This window comes from Symphalangus syndactylus, chromosome 23 (assembly GCF_028878055.3).
Source record: "Symphalangus syndactylus isolate Jambi chromosome 23, NHGRI_mSymSyn1-v2.1_pri, whole genome shotgun sequence".
Lineage (NCBI taxonomy): Eukaryota > Metazoa > Chordata > Mammalia > Primates > Hylobatidae > Symphalangus > Symphalangus syndactylus.
This window is the reverse complement of record NC_072445.2, coordinates 47,669,854-47,692,349: the sequence shown is the minus strand read 5'-3', so window position 1 is coordinate 47,692,349 and position 22,496 is coordinate 47,669,854. Positions and strand designations below refer to the sequence as shown.

At 35.2% G+C, this 22,496-nt stretch overlaps 1 long non-coding RNA gene across 1 annotated transcript; it reads right to left on the bottom strand.

Annotated features, from left to right (window-relative positions):
- Positions 1–222: 222 nt before the first annotated feature.
- Positions 223–7,164, bottom strand: LOC134735747 (uncharacterized). Its single transcript, XR_010119170.1, has 3 exons — positions 7,083–7,164; positions 5,107–5,142; positions 223–291 (listed from the first exon to the last, which is right to left on the bottom strand). It is a non-coding gene; the product is annotated as an uncharacterized lncRNA (long non-coding RNA).
- Positions 7,165–22,496: the final 15,332 nt, after the last annotated feature.

Here is a 22,496-nt window from a genome sequence, read left to right as displayed (position 1 = left end):
TGATATAAATTTTATTTATGCTTACCTGTAGTTTCTAATTCATATGTGTTGCTTGTGTAATTAAAAATTCAGTAATAAAAGCATTAAATAGATAATTCAATATTTTAGCATACCTAAGGTACAGAATAGCCTCCTTTATAGCTATAAGTTGAATCATGGGTTTTGTTTCTAAACTTTTCCTGTGTCTCCAGAATCTCTCCTGGTGACTGTGCACTCCTGATCCTACTGCTGTTTTATGTTTGACCTCAATAGTCATGGGTTCCTTGGCTCTTGGTTTCCCTGACAGTGTCACTGCCAAAACATAAAAAGATAGAAAAGGTAATGTGAATTTTACAAATTTAACATCATAATCACAATAAAAGTTTCACTTCTCATTTTTGTTTTCTAAATGCTCATATATAAACTTTTCTAATTTACTCATATTATTCTTGCCATAATTTCAAAGAGATTATGAGAAGCCTTGGAATGATCATGAATGTAACAATCCAGTAAGTCCTCAACGTCATAGACAGGTTATTGAAAACTGCAACTTTAAATGAAACAACATACAACAGAGTGAATTTTACTATAGGCTAATTGATATAAGTAAGAGTTAGGTTCCTATGGCAGACTTCTGGTCATTTTTAAAGACCTAGAACACTTCTAATATTAAACATTGAGGTAAATGTGAGCTGTACATACATTTAACAAAGATGAGTAAAAACAAGATAATGATTGATTTGCCTAGTTTGTAATTTGTGGTGAATCAGTTAGTGACTGCAGTCATAGTCCTGTGGATTAAGTCAAGGAATTAATGTTTGCAAAGTAACAACTGTAAGATGCACCTCCTACCACTAGGCAGTTAAAAAACAGTCACAAATGTTGTAGGATTGCTGAGTGCTTTTGTAGTACATCATTTTGTGTTTGTATGATTATTATACACTTTATGAATTTTTATTTCACAAATAAACTATATTCGACCCTAGGGGTTTATGTCTAAACCTAAAAATACATTCTTTGAGGTTAGTAGAAGAGCAAAATTGGCAGTTTTCTAGAAGGCAAATTGATAATATTCGACATGTTTATACATATGATCCCATACATCCCTTCTAAGAGTTGAAGACAAATGATTTGTCTTCATTCATTCATTCACTCATTCATTTTCCAAGGACTTACTACAGTTTAAGGTTGCAGGTGGCAGGAGCCTTTCCCTGCAGCTTAGGAGCAGGGCAGGAACCAGCCCTGGCCAGGCTGTCATCCCATGGCAGGGCACACTCACACACCCCTGCACTCACTCACACTGGGACCCTGTAGACATGCCAATTCCCCTAACATGCATAACTTTGGGATGTGGGAGGAAACTGCAGGAACTGGAGAAACCTACTTAGACATGCAAACTCTTACACCGATGGCCCAGGATGGAAAGAAATACTTTTCTCATCAATGATATAAGGAAACTACATTGGGCAAAAGGACGTTATTCGAGGACCTGCAGTAAACAATTGACAGTTGTAATCACTATAATACTGTTCATACTTCTTATGCCTATTGTTATCATTAAGAGATGAAAGTAGGCAATCTGACTTTGCTAATGATCTTGAACATAAGGAAGTTAATTTCACAATTATATTTGAAAACAATCACAAATATGGTGGGATCACTGAGTGCTTTTGTAGCACATCATTTAGATGCATCTGGTCAGAAGTTTTTTAGCCTTATCCACCCCACCATTGCAAAGAATCTTAAGTTAGAGCACAAGAGCAAATCAAACCTGAGTTCAGTAATTTTCTTATTGTTCTTCCCTGCTGGGAAGTGCAATCAATGTCCAATCTGCTGCCATAACTACATCTGTAACCAATTCAGCTCGGTGCCTTGATAAATATAGAATGTTACTTTATTTTGATTAGTTTTTTTTGTAATTATCTTTTGGTTAGAACTTCATCAGTTTCTCATCTTTTCTTTAAAAGTGTTCATATTTTCTTACATTGTCCAGCCAACAAATGGATTCCTTTGAACAGAAACTCTTAGCCATTGAGCTTAGAAACAGTTTCCCTTCTGCTATTTTAAGGAATCAAAGTACAAATTGAATGTGGGGTTTATTTAATGACTTTAGCTTGGTTTTATTTTTTGAGTAGTTCTCAGTTAAATACACTTCAAATATAGAAAATAATTACAAAGAACCTAGAAAATGATTTCTGAGTCTCCTTAGAAATGTCGTTATTTCCCTTTTTCCAGCCACCAAAACAAATAGAAATAAAAGTCTACGACACATAGGAATAAGTACATTTAGGGGACTCAGATAGATGTTCTATGCTAATTAATAATGTAGATGTGGGGATTTACCTAAGAAGTATTACTGAAAACTTCAATTTTTTTTATAGGAATATAAGTTTAAGATAACAGCTTGCAAGTATTTAATATATTTTTAAGAATTTTGGGGAAGTATAAATCAGATCATCAGATCATTTAAGAAGGCATTAGATATAACTAGACTTCAACGGATTCAATTTATTTTTCCAGTCCAGAAAAAAGGGACTTTTTTCTTTCAAAGTTGAATTGTTACTGTACATCAAATGATTTTATTTTGCCAATAAAATATAATTATTTTACTCATTCTAGTCATATGACCATCACCACTTAATTAGCTAGGTGAGTTTTGAGTTATTGACATCTACAGTTCTATGTTTCCAACATGAAAGAGGTTAAACATAACTTCATTTATTCATTCATCCAGATATTCATTTATTCTTCCCTTCATTCAACAGCTATGTGAGAGCCTAGTTCATGACAGGTCCTGAAGATATAAAAATGAACAAGACAGACAACAAATTGTTGCCTTTCTGCCTTGTCTGCCTTCAGAAAACTTAACTACTGGTGGGAAATTCAACCCTGAGAACAATTGTAAAACAGTGTAAATGGTAAGAGTGAAACATGGCGCCATGGGAGCACTGAGGAGGGGCAACTGACCCAAACCATCCATGGAAGTTTTCCCAGAGCGGTCTTATTTATGACATGAAGTATGAGTTATGAGAAATAAATAGGAACTCTTATGAACACTTCTAATAGCTCTTCTGAAATTATTATCTCGGTATGGACCAGCACAAGCTAAGTGAACAGGATCACATGGTAAAAGAGATGTGAACATGTTTGCAGAAGTGGCTAAAATTAATCTGAAGTATTGCTAAAGGAAAAGGTAATATTGTTAACACACATCAATTCCTTCCACTTTTTCTCTCCTTCAGTCTATACCTTTAGACTATATTCGACCCTAGGGGTTTATGTCTAAACCTAAAAATACATTCTTTGAGGTTAGTAGAAGAGCAAAATTGGCAGTTTTCTAGAAGGCAAATTGATAATATTTGACATGTTTATACATATGATCCCATACATCCCTTCTAAGAGTTAGTCCTTAACAGGTACTCATATATATAAACAGTAATTTCTACTCAATAATACTTATTATAATAGCAACTTTAGGTAGAAAACTTAACAATGGGAGAATAAGAATGAGTATCCAGGATTGATATGGTTTGGCTTGGTGTCCCCACGCAAATCTCATCTTGAATTGTAATCCCCACATGTTGAGGGAAAGAGGTGACTGGATCATAGAGGCAATTTCCCTCATACTGTTTTCATGATAGTGAGTGAGTTCTCACGAGATCTGATGGCTTTGTAAAGCAGTTTTCCCTGCTCTTGATCGCTCTCTTACTTGCTGCCATGTAAGATGTGTCTGCTTCCCATTCTGCTATAATGGTAAGTTTCCTGAGGCCTCCCCAGTCATGCAGGAGTCCATTAAACTTCTTTTCTTTATAAATTACATAGTCTTAGGTATTTCTTCATAGCAGTGTGAAAACAGACTAATCCAAGGATACAGCATTAAAAAATTTTATGCTCAGAAAAATAATAATGAAAAAATGTACTCTGTATATTGTTTTGCAAGATACAAAACGGAATAACATAAAGCTTTTCTACAATGAGTTTGTATTATTTTAATACTAAAAATCCTCTTTTTGTGTTCTATTTTATTTCATTTTCAAACACATATGCAACATTTGCACCAGCCCATTCTCTACATTTGGGGGCTCTATCAACCTCCCTAGTATTCTAATCTATCAAAGTACTTTATGGTATGTTATTAAGTCTACTTCATGAGCTTGAGAAAAAATGAGCTAAATTGGTAGTTCCTAAACTGGTAGAAATCTGTAGAATTAGAAAAAAATTATTAATATTTACTGATTATTTATTCCCTGGAAGATACAATGTTCAGCAATTTACATCTATTACCCCGTTTAATCCCTCGCAAAATCAATCACACGTCCATGAGCAAGGTTATATGAGTTCTCTTTTTCTGTTGAACAAGCTCAGGTTCAGAGATGTCAAGTGACTTTTCCAAGGTCAGGCAGCATGTCGGTGCCAGGGCTGGAGTTTAAAACCAAGGTGTGTGAATCTGCAAGCTGAGCTGTTATGAAGTAAGCGTTATGGTGCTACCCATCTTCATTATGAAGAAACTGAAGTTATTCATCAGGAAGAAACTGAGCGATCACATCTAACACATAATCTAATCAAGCTGCTGCTGATTTTCAAATCTATGTGTTCTGACGATAAATTGTACGTGCTTTTCCACAACATTATATCTATATGCTTGAGATACAAAGTCCTTTCAATTACTCACAATGGTGCATATAGGTAGGTTTTCAAAAATAAGTAAAGTGCAAGGGAGAGCCTAAAAGAAACAATGTTCTGATGATTTCCCCATCATCTTCCTAATTCCTTACTTCTAAAACTGAATATGTTCTTGACTGGTTAGGCCTGAGACTCTAAGGCCTGATTTCAACAATTTGGGCTTAATGCAAGTCCTTTATTTCCTCTTTATACCCTTGTCTGCTGTGCCATCTTCACACTACAGGGTGATGCCATGTTGGGCTCCAGATCTTCCTCACTCTCAAATCCTTGAGATTTGAGAATCTCAAATTGGTCAAACATGAGCAATTTAAAAATCATGTATCTGGCCTGATTTGATAACAAGCAAGACAAATGGATTTTTAAAGGAACAAAAACCATACAAAAATCTCAAACAGCATCTTATCTAGTTAATTAGAACAGCAACAGTAACAGCAAAAATGTTACCTGTCAATGTCTCAATGATCTTCTTCCTCAGTTCACCTGGAAAACAAAGCTTTCACGTAAAAAGGTGACAACAACATACTATAACTGATAAATAAAAATAATGACTTTCTTCCACTTTGGCTGCAACGGGGCCATCCACAACTATATCATCACTCAGGTGGAAACCAGTCATGGCTCAGCCTGCATTAGTGTCATGATATTAAGATTGTGATTCGCTTGATGGCCTGCTGCAGATAGCTAGTCCCATAAATAAGCCCCCTCATTTAGAATGCCACAGAAAGTGCTCAGACAACTGGCAGAGCAACATAAATATTGATTATCAGCATAATAATTGTAATTTATATTGGCATACAGTCTACCTCCTTAGGACCCATTTAAATAGTTCTGAGTATTTCTCTCTAATTTGTCCTAAATCAAATATAGATGTGACAGGTGTTTATCTCTGCCAAAATATGAAAAATAAATTAAAAGTATAAACACAATTTGTGTTTGAGGAGAAAGATGATATCTAGCTTTTTAGGAAACAAGCTGATTTTATAGTACTTTAAAAAACTACTTGTCAGTACTTATAATGCTGCAGTATGCACCATGATAGTAAATTATTTTCATTTTCTCATTCAAGCATGTATGGTTATTGTTCTTTTTGATTTCAGTCTATTTGTGGTTTGAACCTTAAATCCATTTACTTATAAATATTGTGCAAAAACTTTTTCTTTCTTATGATTCACTCATGCCAAATTTCAAAACAAACCTCAAAATGGCATTTAAAAAAAGCTGTACACAGATTTCTAAATGGAGATTATGCTATATAAATGCCATACAAATATTTCTGTATCTAATCTCCACCTTTGGATCTGCTCATTTACATAGTTAAAATTTTTCTTTCTTTACCGGATCATTCTCATCATAATACAAACATGCTCCAACATTCCCCATCATGAGACAAACCAACCAACCTGGTCCCTGGCATCTCCCTCCTAAACGTTAATTCTCTATTCACAGACAATTTTTGACCCATTTCTTCAACTTCTATTCTCTCTTCCATGCATTCCCAGTTCCTCTTCTTTCTTTATCATACCAATGTTCTTTTCATGGTTATCAATGACCCCTAAAGTTAGCAATTAAAGTATACATTTCACTATAGTCACTGGACATAGCATTTTAGCAGCCTTTGCCACAGGGACTAACCTCTAAGGAGGGGTAATGATACTACACTGGCTTCTTCATCTTCTGAGAAAACACTTTCTTGGTATTCCTCCTACCTCTCTGGCAGTTCCTTCTCTATCTCCTTAACTAATGTCTTTTCTCAAAATGTTCTCGATTGTTGTGCTGCCCCAATTGGGCTGACATCTCTTGCCTGCTGTATCTGCATGAACTCTTAAAACATTCCATTCTGCCCCCATAGCCTCAAAAACCACCCAAAGAGGCTTCTGCCTCCTAAATCGATATTTCCAGCTCTGACCTATTCTCTGCATTCTAGATGCACTTGCCCAACTGCTTATATGCAACTCTACTTGGATGTCCTATAAATATCGCAAACTTACTCATCATTTTCCAAGCTGAAATCTTGCATCTACAAACTCCCTAAATCTCTTCTGTCTCATTTCAGTAAACAAACACCATTTACTGAGTTTCCCCAAGCCAGAATTCTTCCCATGAATCTGCTAAGCAAGAGTGAAATGTATCTTCAACGTACATCTCACACTTTTCTACTGTTTCTGTTCCACTGTAACCACTCTAGTCCAACCCATCCCCCTCTCTTTCTGGAACTTCTGCAAATTCTACAGTTGCTCATCCACTTTTAACCAGAGACTTCCCCTAATCCATTATTCATACAGCAACCACAGTGAGCTTTCTTAAGTACAAAATTCAGAACATGCCATTTTCCATCTTAAATCCCTTTGACGGCTTCCCATATCCTTAAAATAAAACACAAAGTCTCAGCAAAGGTCTTCAGAAGCTGGCCTCTCACCTACCTTTCCTCCTGCATTTTGTACCACACTCCACACTTTTCCTGATACCCTTTGCTGTCCGGAATTGGTTCCTTCTGGTGGGTTCTTGGTCTCGCTGACTTCAAGAATGAAGCCACAGATCCTCACAGTAAGTGTTATAGCTCTTAAAGATGGTATGTCCGTAGTTTGTTCTTTCAGATGTTCAGATGTGTCCGGAGTTTCTTCCTTCAGATGTTCAGATGTGTCCAGAGTTTCTTCCTTCCAGTGGTTTCGTGGTCCGCAGACCTTCGCAGTGAGTGTTATAGCTCATAAAGTTAGTGTGGACCCAAAGAGTGAGCAGCAGCCAAGATTTATTGTGAAGAGCGAAAGAACAAAGCTTCCACAGTGTGGAAGGGGACCCTAGCAGGTTGCCGCTGCTGGGGTGGCCAGCTTTTATTCCCTCATTTGGCCCTTCCCATGTCCTGCTGATTGGTCCATTTTACAGGGTGCTGATTGGTGCATTTACAATCCTTTAGCTAGACACAGAGTGCTGATTGGTGTGTTTACAAACCTTTAGCTAGACAGAAAAGTTCTCCAAGTCCCTACCCTACCCAGAAGGCTAGCCAGCTTCACCTCTCACTTTCACACAAACTTCCTTTCTGTAACTGAGCCTACCAAGGCCTTTTCTGCCAAGGGGTCTGCTGCTGAGAACGCCCTTCCCATGGCACTTTGCCTTCTTGTTGCAGATCACAAGTGACCTCCTTACAGATGATGTCAATCACTAAGGTTCCTAAAGTACTCCATCTGCAAAACTCACCCACCCACCCAACTAGTCTCTAACATATATTTCTGTTTATTTCCTTCGTATCACTTCTTTTCTGCTCTGTAATTATCTATGTGTTTATGTGTTTAATTTTGTATTAATCTTTGAAAACATAAATTAAACACATTAATTTATGGTGCATATTATGACCTCTGCCAGAGCAGGGACCTTGTCTGTCTTTTAACAGTTTTTTTCCCACCACCTAAAAAAGTGCCTGGCACAGAGTAGATGCTCAATAAATATTCATTGAATGAACAGTAAGGCTAATCCCATCACATTTTACTTAACCTTAATCTGTCCACTCACAAGTATTAAAGGAAACTTATTATATGCAGTAGTTGATAAGGAACTAACGGCAAGGTATTAACCAGCTCCTAGAACAGGAGTCAGCAAACTCCAGCTGACAGGCCAAATCCTGCCTGTTGTGTGTTTTTGTAAATGAAGTTTTATTGAAACACAGTCATGACTATTCATTGACAAATTGTATCTGGCTGTTTGGGAACTCCAAAGCCATTGTTAAGTGGTTGCAATAGAGACTGTCCTAGCTTTCGAAGTCTACAATATTGGCTTTCCGATCCTTTACAGAAAAAAAATGTATTGACCTGTTCTCTAGGAGATCCTACTGTGATAATTGCTTCAATAGGAAATCTTCTTTAGTTGGGTTTTCAAATCTAAAAGTTAAGCAAATAATTTGAAGGACAGTCTAGTATATCCCACACAAAATCAAGATCAGTATCTGTTCTCCATCTTGACCTCTCCATATTTACAGTCCTGAGTCCACAATCAGAAGATTCAGGTTTAGTTGAGACTTAACCATTAACATTTTAACCTTTAGCAAGTCCTTAAAATTTTTCCATTTCATTTTCGTTATCTGTGAGATGAGAAGAATAATATTTGCTTTAACTAATTGACCAAATTCTTGTTAGGAGAGGGTGAAGTGTTACACACTTGTGGCAACATTTTGGTTTTGACTCCATCAACAAAACTTTGAGGGCTTCTTAAGTAATACCTATCTTCTAATTTTTCCCTTATTCTCTGTTTTTCTTCTGGCAAAGGCTATTTAGAAGAAACGTTATAAGAACGAATTCTGGAATTAGAATGTCTGTATTTAAATTCCAACTCTAGCATATTAGAGTTTTCGACCTTGATACATAACCTCGTCAAGTCTCAGATCCTTATTAGTAAAATAAGAAAAGTAAGATCTAATGTTCCTATTGAGGTTACTGTGAGCCAGGCAGTACTCTAAGCCCTTTAGATACCTAATTCATCTAATATTCTCAATAACACAATGATGTCCGGGTTATCTTCATCATCATCATCATTATTCCATTTTGTAAATAAGAAAATTGAGGCACTGAATGGTTAAATAACTTGTCTAAGATCACTGACCCAGCAAGTACAAGAGCTGAGATTGAACTCAGTCCTTGGGTTTTGCCGCCTGTTTTAGCAGAAGATTCTTGTTAAGATTAAATGAGGAAAGTGAGGAGAAGTTCTTGACAGTTCCTGTATTAGAAAGCACACCATAAATGTTAGCTATTACTTTATCCAATCATCTATAGTTTATTATTCTGAGAGGAAAATACCCTATGTTATTTTTTCAGAATTACTTTATTTCTAGATAAGTTGAAATGAAAATATTTAGTTGATCCATTCGCATGGTACCTTTTAAATCACAACAAAAGTGACTTTATTTTTTTTTTGTATATAATGTCACATTCTCTACTAAAAGACACTAATATGCAGATCAACCAAGTTTCTTGGTAGTCTCTCTATATGCATCCTGGATAATCATGATTAAGTGAAAATTACTTTTTTATTTCTATTGTATGCCTATGTGTCTCTGAGGTGTCTGCAATACACATTAGGCAACAGAGTGAAAAATCTATAATGAATAGGTAAAGTGAAGGGTTTTTAAAGTTGTTTCTCAGAATTTTAAAAATTTAGAAGTTCTATCAGGGCTTTCTTGGGAGCATCAAGGATAAGGCTTCTTCTGTCAATGCTTATGAGAAGATGAAAAGAAACCAACAGCCAGTTTTTGTGGCAAGGCTTGACCAGTTATGTTGGGCATCTTATCTAAGCTGCTGACTCATTATTGCAAAAGAACTAATTGAGTGAAGCTATCTGTGACCAGATCCTGTTGCTATCTGGGATGTAAACAATATGTATTTTTTCTCTCCAGCATATGTTCTTGTTTTCTTTCTGCTGGTATTTTGGGGAAACTTTTCTCCCATTCTGTATGGTCTGGTGAGTCTGTCAATCATAATGCCCCACTCAAGCCACAAGGATGGGAATGTGACACAAGATAACCATCTCACCCTAGCCTACCCTTTGTGCTTTGGGCACACATGAAGCATATCACTCTACCCTGGTATTGCAATTTGAAAGTTGGAAGAAAATGTACTTTACTAGTGTTCTGATTATCTACCACTGCATAACCAATCATCCCAAACTTTGTGGCTTTAAAAAGCAACCATTTTCTTATGATCAAGTCTTACGTGGTTTAAGAATTCTACCGGGACGGAGCAGGATAACCTGTCTTTCTGTTCCACAGTGTCTGAGTCATTCCCTTGGAAGACTTGAATTGCTGTCTGGGTAGAAGCCAGAGTCATCTGGAGGTGTCATCACTTATTTATATGTCTGGTACCTGGGCTGGGATGACTTGAAGGCTGAGTACAGTTGGGACCATTGACCAGAATACCTACATGTAGACTCTCCATGTGTCCTGGGCTCCTCATAGCAAGGTGGCTTTCTCCCAGAAAGCAGTGATCTGAGAGGGATGGTCCAGAGAGGAAGTATTACAAGAGACTCAGACTGAAGCTGCAAGGCCTCTTCTGGCAGAGCCTTAGAAGTCACACAATGTCATTTCCCTTATATATTCTCTCAATTACAAGTTAGTCACTAAGGCCAGCCCAGATTCAGTTGGTGGTGGTAGTTAGGGTAGTTAGGGGGAAGGGGAGATTAGATTCTGTCTCCTAATGGGGGATTGCCAAAGTGACGTGGCAGAAGAGCATAAAAAATGAGGACTGTATACACAGCCTGGGGCTGTCAGCAGTCATCTTTCTCATCAAATGGGGTAGGCCAGTTTGTATGAAAACAAGACAGATAAGAATAAGCAAAATCAAGGAATGGAGAAAGGACCACCAAAGAAATCACTCCAAGCTCTAATCAATCTGCACAATGCTAATTATACTCTTAAACTCCCTGGTAATGTAGAAGATTGTGTTCATGAGTACAGTTTCTAATACCTGTTACCAAACTGAGTCTCAAACTGAAAAATTTATTTCTCTGCAAATTCACACTAATGAGCTTGCAGCCTGGACTCAGGCAATAGTCTCCCATACTGTATATTCTCTGATGTCTTCAGAACCTTGGCAAAGTCATTAATTTAATCCCTTAAAACTAAAGATTTATTAATTCGTTAACCATTACAATCAAAATGTGATTGACAATCTCTTTTTTAGTAAGCCATAATTCTGCATCATTTAACTTAGTGTTGTTTAACTGAGTAAATGTGTTCACCAATAACAGATTTACCATTATGGTAAACCATGGCCAGGCCTTCTTTACTGAATCTCTAAGTAAACTCAATAATATATTGAAAACTAAAGCATTGAAGTACCTAAATTATGTAACATAAACTTTTGGGCTTATTCTATTTACAGGAGATGACATAACAGTGTGAAAAATCTTTTTTGATCTTAAAAAATACTTCTAGATTTAAACTCTATAATTTTGCTTCACATTTAAAAATTTTATTCTGCAGCTGGGTGCGGTGGCTCACGCCTGTAATCCCAGCACTTTGAGAGGCCGAGGCAGATGGATTACCTGAGGTCAGGAGTTTGAGACCAGCCTGACCAACATGGTGAAACCCTACCTCTACTGAAAATACAAAAATTAGCTGGGCGTGGTGGCAGGTGCCTCTAATCCCAGCTACTCAGGAGACTGAGGCTGGAGAATTACTTGAACCCAGGATGTGGAGGTTGCAGTGAGCAGAGATTGTGCCATTGCACTCCAGCCTGGGCAACAGATTGAGACTCCGTCTCAAAAAAAAAAAAATTATTTTGCATAGCCCTACACTCACCACCACAAGTAAATGGATGGCACAGGCTTTACTGTAGAGAACGTTGAGTATACGGATGCAAAAGAGAAAAGCATGTGTTAGGAAAAGTTTTCCCAATTACGTGAGTGTACTTTTTGATGGAACATGTTGTAGATTATGAAGAGTGGTACTTTAAAACATATATGTAACACAGTGCATTGTAGAAAAAGATTAATTTTCTCAGACTTCTTTGGTCCCAAAATGGTACTTATGTGAGCCTCTTTAAAAATTCAGGACTATGTTTTAGATTTGTAGTACTAACCATACATACATGTGTACATACATTGTACATACATACATAGTGCTGTGGCTGCTGAATTCCTCAGAAGACAGTTTGCGATAATGCACATCATAAGATGGTAGTGGTGAAAGTTATTTAAGTTGAAAGAAACCACCTGAAACATATAGTGAGAATATTGCATGAACACAGTGGCAGAGACTAGATTAAGCAATGCATATCCAAGGAAATTTGATGCTTCCTTTCTAATGAAGCGGTTTAAAGAAGAGGGTAGTAGGAGATACTCTTGACTGAGTAGATTGAGGCCCCAAGCATAGGGCTTTGAATGCAGAGCTAAGAATTTTGGAGTAAATGGAGAGGTATTATAGATTTATCTCATAACTCATTATTATGGCAAAGACTGTAGCATTTTAAAGCATTTTTCAGCATAAGGTGTTACCTATTTTGTTCAAAATCATATTTGCAGCCCATGTGCTCATGGATTTTGGTTTTCTTCTTTGAGCCTAGAGGGGACTCCAGTATCATCATTTTATTGATATAGATCAGTGGTTCTTAGAATTTTCACGACCAGTTTAAATTGTCATAATTTCCTTGTGCTTCAGACAGATGATAACAAAATGTGGTGGCCTAAACAGCAGAAATGGATTTTCTCACTGTTCTGGAGGTGGGAAGTCTGAGAGATCAAGGTGTCAGCATGGTCAGGTTCTGGTGAGGGCTCTCCTCCTGGCTTCTAGATGGCCACATTTTTACTGTGTCCTCATGAGGTCTTTCCTCTGTGCTTGTGAAAAGACAGAGAGAGAGAGAGAAAGAGATCTTCTCCTCTTCTTACAAGGCCACCAATTCCAACAGATTAGGACCTTACTCTTAGGACCTCATTTAACCTTAATTACTTCCTAAAAATCCTATCTCCAAATATAGTCACATTAGGACTTAGGGCTTCAACATACGGATTTCGGGCAGGGGGCATGACAAAATTCAGTCCATTGCAACACTCTTTGGAATTACTGAGCATCCCAAAGAGCTTTTGCTTATGTGTGTTACATCCATTGATATTTATTATATTAGAAATAATATCAAAAGAATTTTAAAACACTATACTGCAATGCACATTTCATTCATTGTTGGAAAATTCCACTTTATACTCATGGGAAAATAGAATGAAAAAAGGCAAATAGCATTTTAGTATTATTATGACAATAGTTTTAACGTCACATACAACCTAAAAGGTGATTCCCAGTGGTCCCCAAACTAACTTTGGAAACCATTCATATAGAAGAAAATTGAGCTATCTGAATATTTTTAAAACAAGCAATTCTTCCAAAAAGAAGTCACTGTTAAACTTCTTTTCTAGCAGCTATCTCAGTCTAAGGATCTCCTTTGTTTGTTCGAAGATTAGGACAATACACAGAAATTAAAGGGCCAGTCCACCTTCCTGCATCCTGCCACCATGTTCACACACAAACCCCAAGCAGGTATGAACTTTCATTCTTATCTGTATGATAGCCTACTCTTCTCTTAGAACAAATCAACTTCAGGGCTGTGCTCAAGGGCCAGACAAAAGATAGATATTGATTTTACCAGGAATGGCAGAATGATTATGTCCTCATCTTCTCTTTGTACAGCAAACTCTTGTCATCCTTAAAGCACTTGGGTACATAGGCACACACATACACACATCCCATCTTGATCTTCAAACATAGGAAAGCATTTATTGAAATCATTTTCATAAGGAAACATCACTGTAATATTGAAATATAAATTCTTAAAAACACCATGATTTCTATAACTCATTTTTTCTAGTACTGGCATCAAAGTGAGTTTTCTTATTAAATGTCATTGAATGTTTTGCCACCAAAGATTTGGCCTTATATTCTTATAATCCTATATTATCTCTCTGTGTTTCTTTCAATATCAGCAATTAAAATACTTGGAATGGAACTTCAATCTACAATATTACTCTCTTCTTAGAAATATAGACGTTTTAAATAATTATCAAAACCTCAGTAAAGTTGGTACTCCAAGCTACTGAAAAATTACTTTCATTAATTTGATATGCAGGAAAAATATATCCTGCTTTTTTACTTCATAATTTTTAATATTATGTTGACTTTTAAAAGACCTAAAAAGAATAAAGTTTGCATTCTGACAGCTAGAGTCAAAATTAATGTAAAGAACAATGACTGAGGTGAAAGTGATTTCATTAATAAATAACAGAACCGGGGTTGTGGAAGACACTAGTTCTCAGTATAAAAGCACTAGTTCTCAGTATAAAAGAACCCCAAATCTGCAATGATGAATATTTCTGTTCCCTTTTTTAAAGCAGATATTAAGATAAGTGGGCTGGCTCCCCAAACCATTTTTATAATTATGTCTTCAATAAATACTTTTATGAACTTTATATTTGAATATCATCAAAAAACATTTATTACTTAGAGGCAGGTATTAGGGATGGGAATTGTAGATCTTCAGTAATCAGAAGACAAACTTGTTGGGAGCTAGATAGTTTTCAGTTTATTTGTCTTATTCAAGAAGGTAGGAAATATAACTTCTGTAGTCAGAGAGTGATAGTAATCTTGTCATCAAAATCACATATTTTCAACAGTTTTGAGTACATTTAATAGGATGTATATTGATTTAAGTTATTCTTAGAAAAAAGAAAGTGCTGCATTAAGAAAACAGCTAACTTCCTTACAATCTTTTGGTTGGAAAATGAAAAACTTGAGTATAATTAATATCAGTTATCTTCATTTCTCTCAATCAAATCTTGCACTTTGATCTTCTGCCTAATTATTCTAGGAAAAAATCTAGTTTTTTTCTAATACCTATCCTTGTTGATAGAAAAAAATAAAACAATGAATGCACAGCTCTTTGATTCTTTTGGCTCACTTTAGAGTATTTACAAAACTATAGAAATCTCTTTTAAAAACCAAAACCACCTGGATTCCTTCCACCTTGAGAGATCCAGTAATTTATTGTATTGTGGTATATTCCACAGAGGAATATTCTGATTCCCCAGATAACATTCTAAAGCATTATTTTCAATGGCAGAATGAGGAAAATAAACAGTAAGTCATTTGCCTCATGGTTACAAAAGAATATCAAGTTCACAAAGATCTGATGTATCAATAGGAGGAGGCAGTTCTGAATGCTAAATCAAATTATACCTTTTCCTGTTGGGATTTCAACATCTGCCTCAGTGTAGATTGATGAGAATAAAGGAGGCCATCAGAGGCCCTTTGTCTGTGCTTGACTGGGTGAAACAGCTGACAAGTGGCCATCAGATTACCCACAGAGGGGCAGCTGTGAGATAGGAGTTTGACAGCTGACTTCATTATAATTCCTAGGCTGCAGACTGCAATGGATTTGTCCTTTAATTGAGCTGGGCCAGAGAACTGCCCAGAGAGGAAATGGGAGGGAAAATGCTCAGATACTGATAACAACGGCAAAAGTAGCAGGTAAATCCCACTCTATGACAGAATAAATAGTATCAGGACAATCCTGGAAAAAAAAAACCATGTTTTGGTATGTTGAGCATTTCAATCACTTTAATTGAAATTCCCCTAAGTTGACTATTGGAATGTTTTTAGAAATTTCTTTATTAATCAGAATCATTTTCTCCTTAGCAGACAATTGTCTGCTAAAAAAAAAAAAAAGCATAAAAATAATATTTGCCTATCACTTCCTTTGCCACATGCTTTTGAATGCTATGTATCAAGAGAAGTTTCTCAAAAGTAGAGCAGCAACTAGGAGATCTATGTATAAAAAAGCAAATTAGATTTTCTATGTTAACAAGATTTTGGAGAAATTTGTGACAGAAAAAAGGAAACAAACTGTAACTTGTCAAATTATATGGTTCACCATGATTCAATATGTATAGATATATTCAGGAACATAAAACAGCATAAGGTCAAACATTCCTTAGTGAAATCTTGCAAGCTGAAATATCAAAGGCAATTGGGTTTATCAAAACATATATGTCAAAATAATTCACTATTTCACATTAAAACAAAGATAATTTAAAACTGCTTACAATGTGAAAATGTTATAGATTTTTACTTTGGGAAATAACTTTGTAATGGGCTTTGGCTTTTAAATATATGTGCTTCTGTAATTCACCTTCATTTGCTTCTGCTACATTTTTCTCCCCATTCACAATAAGAGTCAGTGTGAAATCACTAAAAATTCACACTGGTCATAAATAAAATTATGTATATTGTTCAATGTCGTTGCGATAAATGCTGTTGGTGAATGTATCTATTTCTATTAGCATATTACTTTATATATTGAAACTTTTATTAGTTGCAAATCTAGGATCAACTGAATAAATTAACCTCAATAAGTCAACCATTTTTTGTTAATATTTTCTGTTTCCTTTCTCAGAAAATTTTTGTGAGATCATCACAAGAAGAAAAGTCTAAATGTATTATTATTGTTTACTCTTCCTGTCTATGAATGCAAAGCCAGAAATGTGAAATATTTAAATAATACACAATCGAAAGAAAATCTAGATGATGTTATATTGATAATTGTTTTTAGAATCATGGAATTTTATGCACTCAAATATCGAATGATCATTTACTCAAATCACTCCTTTCTTTTGGGGAGCAAAAATCAATGTAGAGATGGAGTTCATCATAAGACTCACAACTTGTTAACAGAGATCTTCTGAACAGAGGAATTTGAAGTCCGCTTTACTGAGACCAAGAGTTGGATATTACTGTCAGGCTTTTCACACGATGTCAATACTTAATTCATGAAGGACATTCCCTTAATATAACATAGTGGTTGAGAATACAGTATCTGAGCTAAACTGCCCAAGAGAAATTCCAACTCTGCCATCTACTATTCATCTATTCTTGGACAAGTCACTTTCAAATCTCTTTGAACCTGTTTCCTTATCTGTAAATTTAGCGGGCTAATATTATCTACTTTAAAATATTACAGGTTGTGTGTGTGTGTGTGTGTGTGATGATTAATACATGTATAACCCTTAAAACATGTATAAAGTAAGCTTAATATTAAAGGAAGTATTAACTATGTTCCACTCTCTTCACCCCAGTTATCCGATTTTTAGAATAAACTAATTAATACAAATAAGTACATTAAAAATTGCATTTATGTTAATTTCTTAGAATAAGTAAAATAATAATAAAATAAATATACAATATAAAAATAAGTGCTCTCTTATGAAAATAGTATCCAGTAATAGATTTTCCAAAATTATCTACCTATATTTTTTGAGAAAATAAACATTCAAGAAATAAAATATCCAACTCAGAAGGATCAATTCTAAAGACAGTTTCTGATTTACTCTCCTTGAGATTTTGCTTCACTGGTTGCCTCCTTTTCTGGTAATGATTTCCACAGTTACTAATCCCTTCACATCCAGGGGAAAAAATGGAAAAGAGAAAAGATAGAGAAAGGATACTAAAATTAGTCAAACTCTGATATGACCATGGCAAATCTATTGCCAGAAAAGGAGGTGCAGATTTATTTTATACCCTTATTTGAATTTTGGTTATGGGGTCCAGACCTCATCTTGTTTTCTGCTGTCTAGAATATTGTCTTCCTAGATTTTTTTACCTCAATCAAATATTATTTTTAAGCAATTGTTTTGCTGATATCCCCAATACAGCTTGCCGTTATGAGAGAGACGTGGTATTAGCATTACTTTACAAAATGGTGGTGATTAATACGTAGCCCTAAAAATCCTGTAGTTTTGTCTCTTTCCCTCCAACAGATAGGACAATGATCTCTTAAAAGACTTCCCATAATAGATCACAGGATAATAGTATCTCAGTACCTGAATACCATAATTTACATGTAATAAAATTTAGCACACACATAAGATGGGGCATGTTTTCCCACAAACTCCAAAACATTAGTGACATTTTTAGAAATTAAATGTGTCTGTTATATAATGGCCACTAAAATTAAATTACATGTATGCCATACACTGTATTTCTTTACCAAATAAGATAATGGAAAGAAGTACAACTTATTGACTGCTAATATAATGCCTTGCAATACCTTGCTTGTAAAAAATACCAACCTAATTTTTTTCACCTCTAGGAGTTTGTCTGGTGGCTGTAATGCTAAAATGATGCTTCTTTGGTCAGGTCCAGGGTGGGTCCCTACTCTCAGACATCAACATTGATATGAGGATCATACATAATCTCTTTCTCATTCTGAGTTACCTAAACCCAGGCATTCAAATGAGTAGTCTAAAAGATTAAGGTTGGAAAACCACCTTAAAATATAAAAGCCCTGAACGTGACTTTTAGCTTCACTTGAAGGGTATCTGTGAACCAGATACACATTTTCACAGTTACTGCTTCAGATGAAATTTGGCTTTGGTAAGAAATGCCTGTAGGAATAGCTCACCTCAATCCTTCAGAGCTGTTACCATTTAATCTTCAGAAAATTCTATGAAAGTGATGTATTTATGTAGTACTGGTATAGATACCAGAACAAGAAGAACACTGAAAGTGACTAAAGATTAGTTTAGCCTCCTGTATTCAGGTACCACCAATCAAGGACGCACAATCAAATGATGAGGGATTCAGAAGTAAGAAAAAAATGAAAAAAACAGGTGCACTCAATCCAAATTTGTCTAGTTAGCTAAATATTGGGACTTTTTTAGGCCGAGAGAAAATACTTAAAAAATAAAAAGTCTAAGTTTAAGTAGTAACCATTTTCACAAAAAAATCAGATTATCTGTTATAGCATTAGGGAACTTAAAATTTGCCTCATTCTGTTAGAGTTCTCCTTTATCTCTGATACAGAGTGATCATTATTTCATCTCAAATAAAAGCATTTAAAGCTGTAGTTTCCCTTTTATCATAGACTAAGCTGTATCCCACAAATTTTGATATGCTGAATCACTATTACAATTCAGTTTGAAATAATTTTCAATTTTATTTGTGATTTTTTTCTTTGACCCATGGGTCATATAGAAGTGTAGTGTTTGATTAGAAAATATTTTTAGTTATCCAAAGAACTGTATGGTTTTAATCCCTTCTCACCAGAGAGTATACTCTATATTACTTATTTTCAATTTATTAGGACTTCCTTTATATTTCCACATAGGGTCTGTCTTGGTGAACATGCCATATGCTCAAGAAAATAATTTCTATTTGGTGAATGCAGTGTTCTATAATATCAATTAGGTCAAGACAATTGACACTGTTATTGAAGCAAGCTGTCTATTGATTTTTTTTGTTTGTTTCTTGGTCTAGGCATTCTATCAATTGACAAGAGTGATGTTAAAATTTCCAAATGTGATTGTGAAATCCTGTCAGTTTCTGTTTCATATGTTTTAAAGTTCTGGTATTAGGCACATGAGCCTATATAATTGTATTTATTCCTGATAAATTGAACATTTTATCATTATGAAATATCACTCATTACCTCTGGAAATATTTTGCTCTCAAAGAATAGGTTGCCTGATATTAACATAGCCGTCTCAGCCTTCTTAGGCTTGCTGTAAGCATGGCAAACCTTTTTCCATTGATTTGTTTTCAACTTATCTCTGTCTTTGTATTTAAAGGGAATCAATTAGAGATAACAGACAGACAAGTCTTTCATGTTTTTTTAATCCTTTCTGATAGTCACTGACTTTTAATTGGAGTGCTTAGTCCATTAATATTTAATATGATTATTGATATAGTTGTGATTTAGTTCTTCCCTTTTGCTTTTCGTTTTCTGTTACTTGTTTCTATTTTTTAGTTCTTTCTTTCCTACATTCTACTTGATTAGTTTGGTATTATTAGTATTCTGTTTTAATGTTACAATAGGCTCTTTCGACTTCACCATTTACATTAATTTTTAGTGGTGGTTCTAGGGATTATAATATATGTTCTTAATTTTTATGCATATTTAGTGTTAATACTGTACCGCTTCACATTACGTGTAGAAAACTTCTAACCATCTTTCGTATTATAGTTGTTATATATATCACAAATGCTTAAAATTGTAACCCCTCGCAAGAGACAATGTAATAATATTTGTTTTAAATCATTGTACTTTTTTTAGTTAAAGGGAAGAAAAATAGTACTAGTCTGTTGGAAATAAATTATTTTACTTTTTCTTCTTTTTTTAGAAAGTGGCATTATTTCATCTTCATTCTTAAAAGGTAATTTTGCTGGTTATAGAATTCAGAGTTGGGTTTGTTTTTTATTTTTGCTTTCAAGATATTGGTTCACTGCTTTCTTTGCTGCAGATTTTCTCATGAGAAATCAGCGTTAATTCAAATGACTGTTCCTCTGTAGATAATATGCTGGGGTGTTTTTTGTCTGCTTTCAAGGTTTTTTCTATGTTTGGCATTTGTAGTTTCACCTAATATGCTGTAGGCATGGTTTTCTTCGCACTTATTCTGCTTGAATATTTGCAAGATATTGTGAATCTTTACATGTTTCACCAAATTGGAAAAATGTTGAACATTGTTTTCTTAAATGTATTTCCCACCCCATTCTTACTCTTGTCTTCTTCTGGGACTCTAATTACATCAATGTTAGATCTTTTTATATAGTTCCATATGTTCTTGAAGATCTATTCCTTTTTATTTAATTTTTATCACTTAATTGATTACGTTTACTTTCTGTCATCTGCATTATTCGTTAAGAGTTCACTTTTTACAAAATTTCAGATATTGTATGTTGTACTTATATAATATCTATTTGGTTTCTTTTTTAATAGTTGCTACTTCCTTGCTGATATTTCCTTTTGTTTTATTCATTGTAAGCATAATTTCTCTTACATTCTTGAATATTATATAATTGCTGTTAAAAATATTTGTCTGCTCATTGTAATATCAATTATCTCAGGATTGTCTTTTCTATTCCAAATGGGTCAAATATTTTTGGTTTTTCATGTGTAGAATGCTTTCAGATTGTATTTTTAGTATTGTTAAGTCACGGAGTCTTAGGACTTTGCTTTTTTCATTTGCAAAATTTTTAATTTTGTTAATCTTTTTATTGTTTTAGCAGGCATTTAACTTGTAGAAATTCAACTGAAAATTCTTTATCTCAAATCTCAGTTTAGTCTAGTCTGTTTATCCTTTGCTGGAGTCTGTCATGAGCAGGTGTGAAAGTGTAACAAAGAGAAGTGAAACAGATTTGGGCAGAGTTTATACAAAAAATTTGGTCTTTATTTTTTTTCTAGCCTCACCTTTACTTGATCCCCTCTACTTTCAAGCAACTGTTAATTGTCTCAAATTCAGTTATCTTGCTCATCAGGACTCACAATCATGTTTTCAAAGTTTTAGCTGCTTTGTGTGCAGCTCACTTTGACTAAACACTTAACAAATAGAAAATCATAAAAGCTATCCTTTCTTCCAAGTTTTTACTCCTCCCAAAACCTGTCTGCAGTTGCTCACTTACTGTCACTGTGGTTTTTTTTAATTGACCTGTTTGTGGTTCTCATATGCATAAGGATTAGGTCCTGTTTGAAATTACTTTGTTATACCAGAAGTAGGATACCGATCTTTTTTTTTTTTCCTTAAGTTATTGGGGTACAGGTGGTATTTGGTTACATGAGTAAGTTCTTTAGTGGTGGTTTGTGAGATTTTGGTAAACCCTTCATCCAAACAGTATATACTGCACTATATTTGTTGTCTTTTACCCCCCGCTCCTCCCCCCAAGTCCCCAAAGTCCATCGTATCATTCTTATACCTTTGTGTCCTCATAGCTTAGCTCCCACATATCAGTGAGAACACACAATGTTTGGTTTCCCATTCCTGATTTACTTCACTTAGAATAATAGTCTCCAATCTCATCTAGTTACTGCAAATGGTGTTAATTCATTCCTTTTTATGGCCGAGTAGTATTCCATCACATATATACCACAGTTTTTTTTTATTATTATTATTACTATTTTTTTAATTTTTTGAGGCAGAGTCTCCCTCTTTCACCCAGGCTGGAGTCAAGTGGTGTGATCTCGGCTCACTGTAACCTCTGCCCCCCCAAGTTCAAGTGATCCTCCTGCCTCAGCCTCCCGAGTAGCTGGAATTACAGGCGTCCACCACCACACCCAGCTAATTTTTGTATTTTTAGTAGAGACAGGGTTTCACCATGTTGGCCAGGCTGGTCTTGAACTCCTGACCTCAGGTGATCTGCCTGTCTTGGCCTCCCAAAGTGCTGGGATTACAGGTGTGAGCCACCATGCCCAGCCATACCACAGTTTCTTTATTTACTCTTTGATTGATGGGCATTTGGGTTGGTTGCGCAATTTTGCAATTGTGAATTGTGCCGCTATAAACATGCATGTGCAAGTTATCTTTTTCAAATAATGACTTATTTT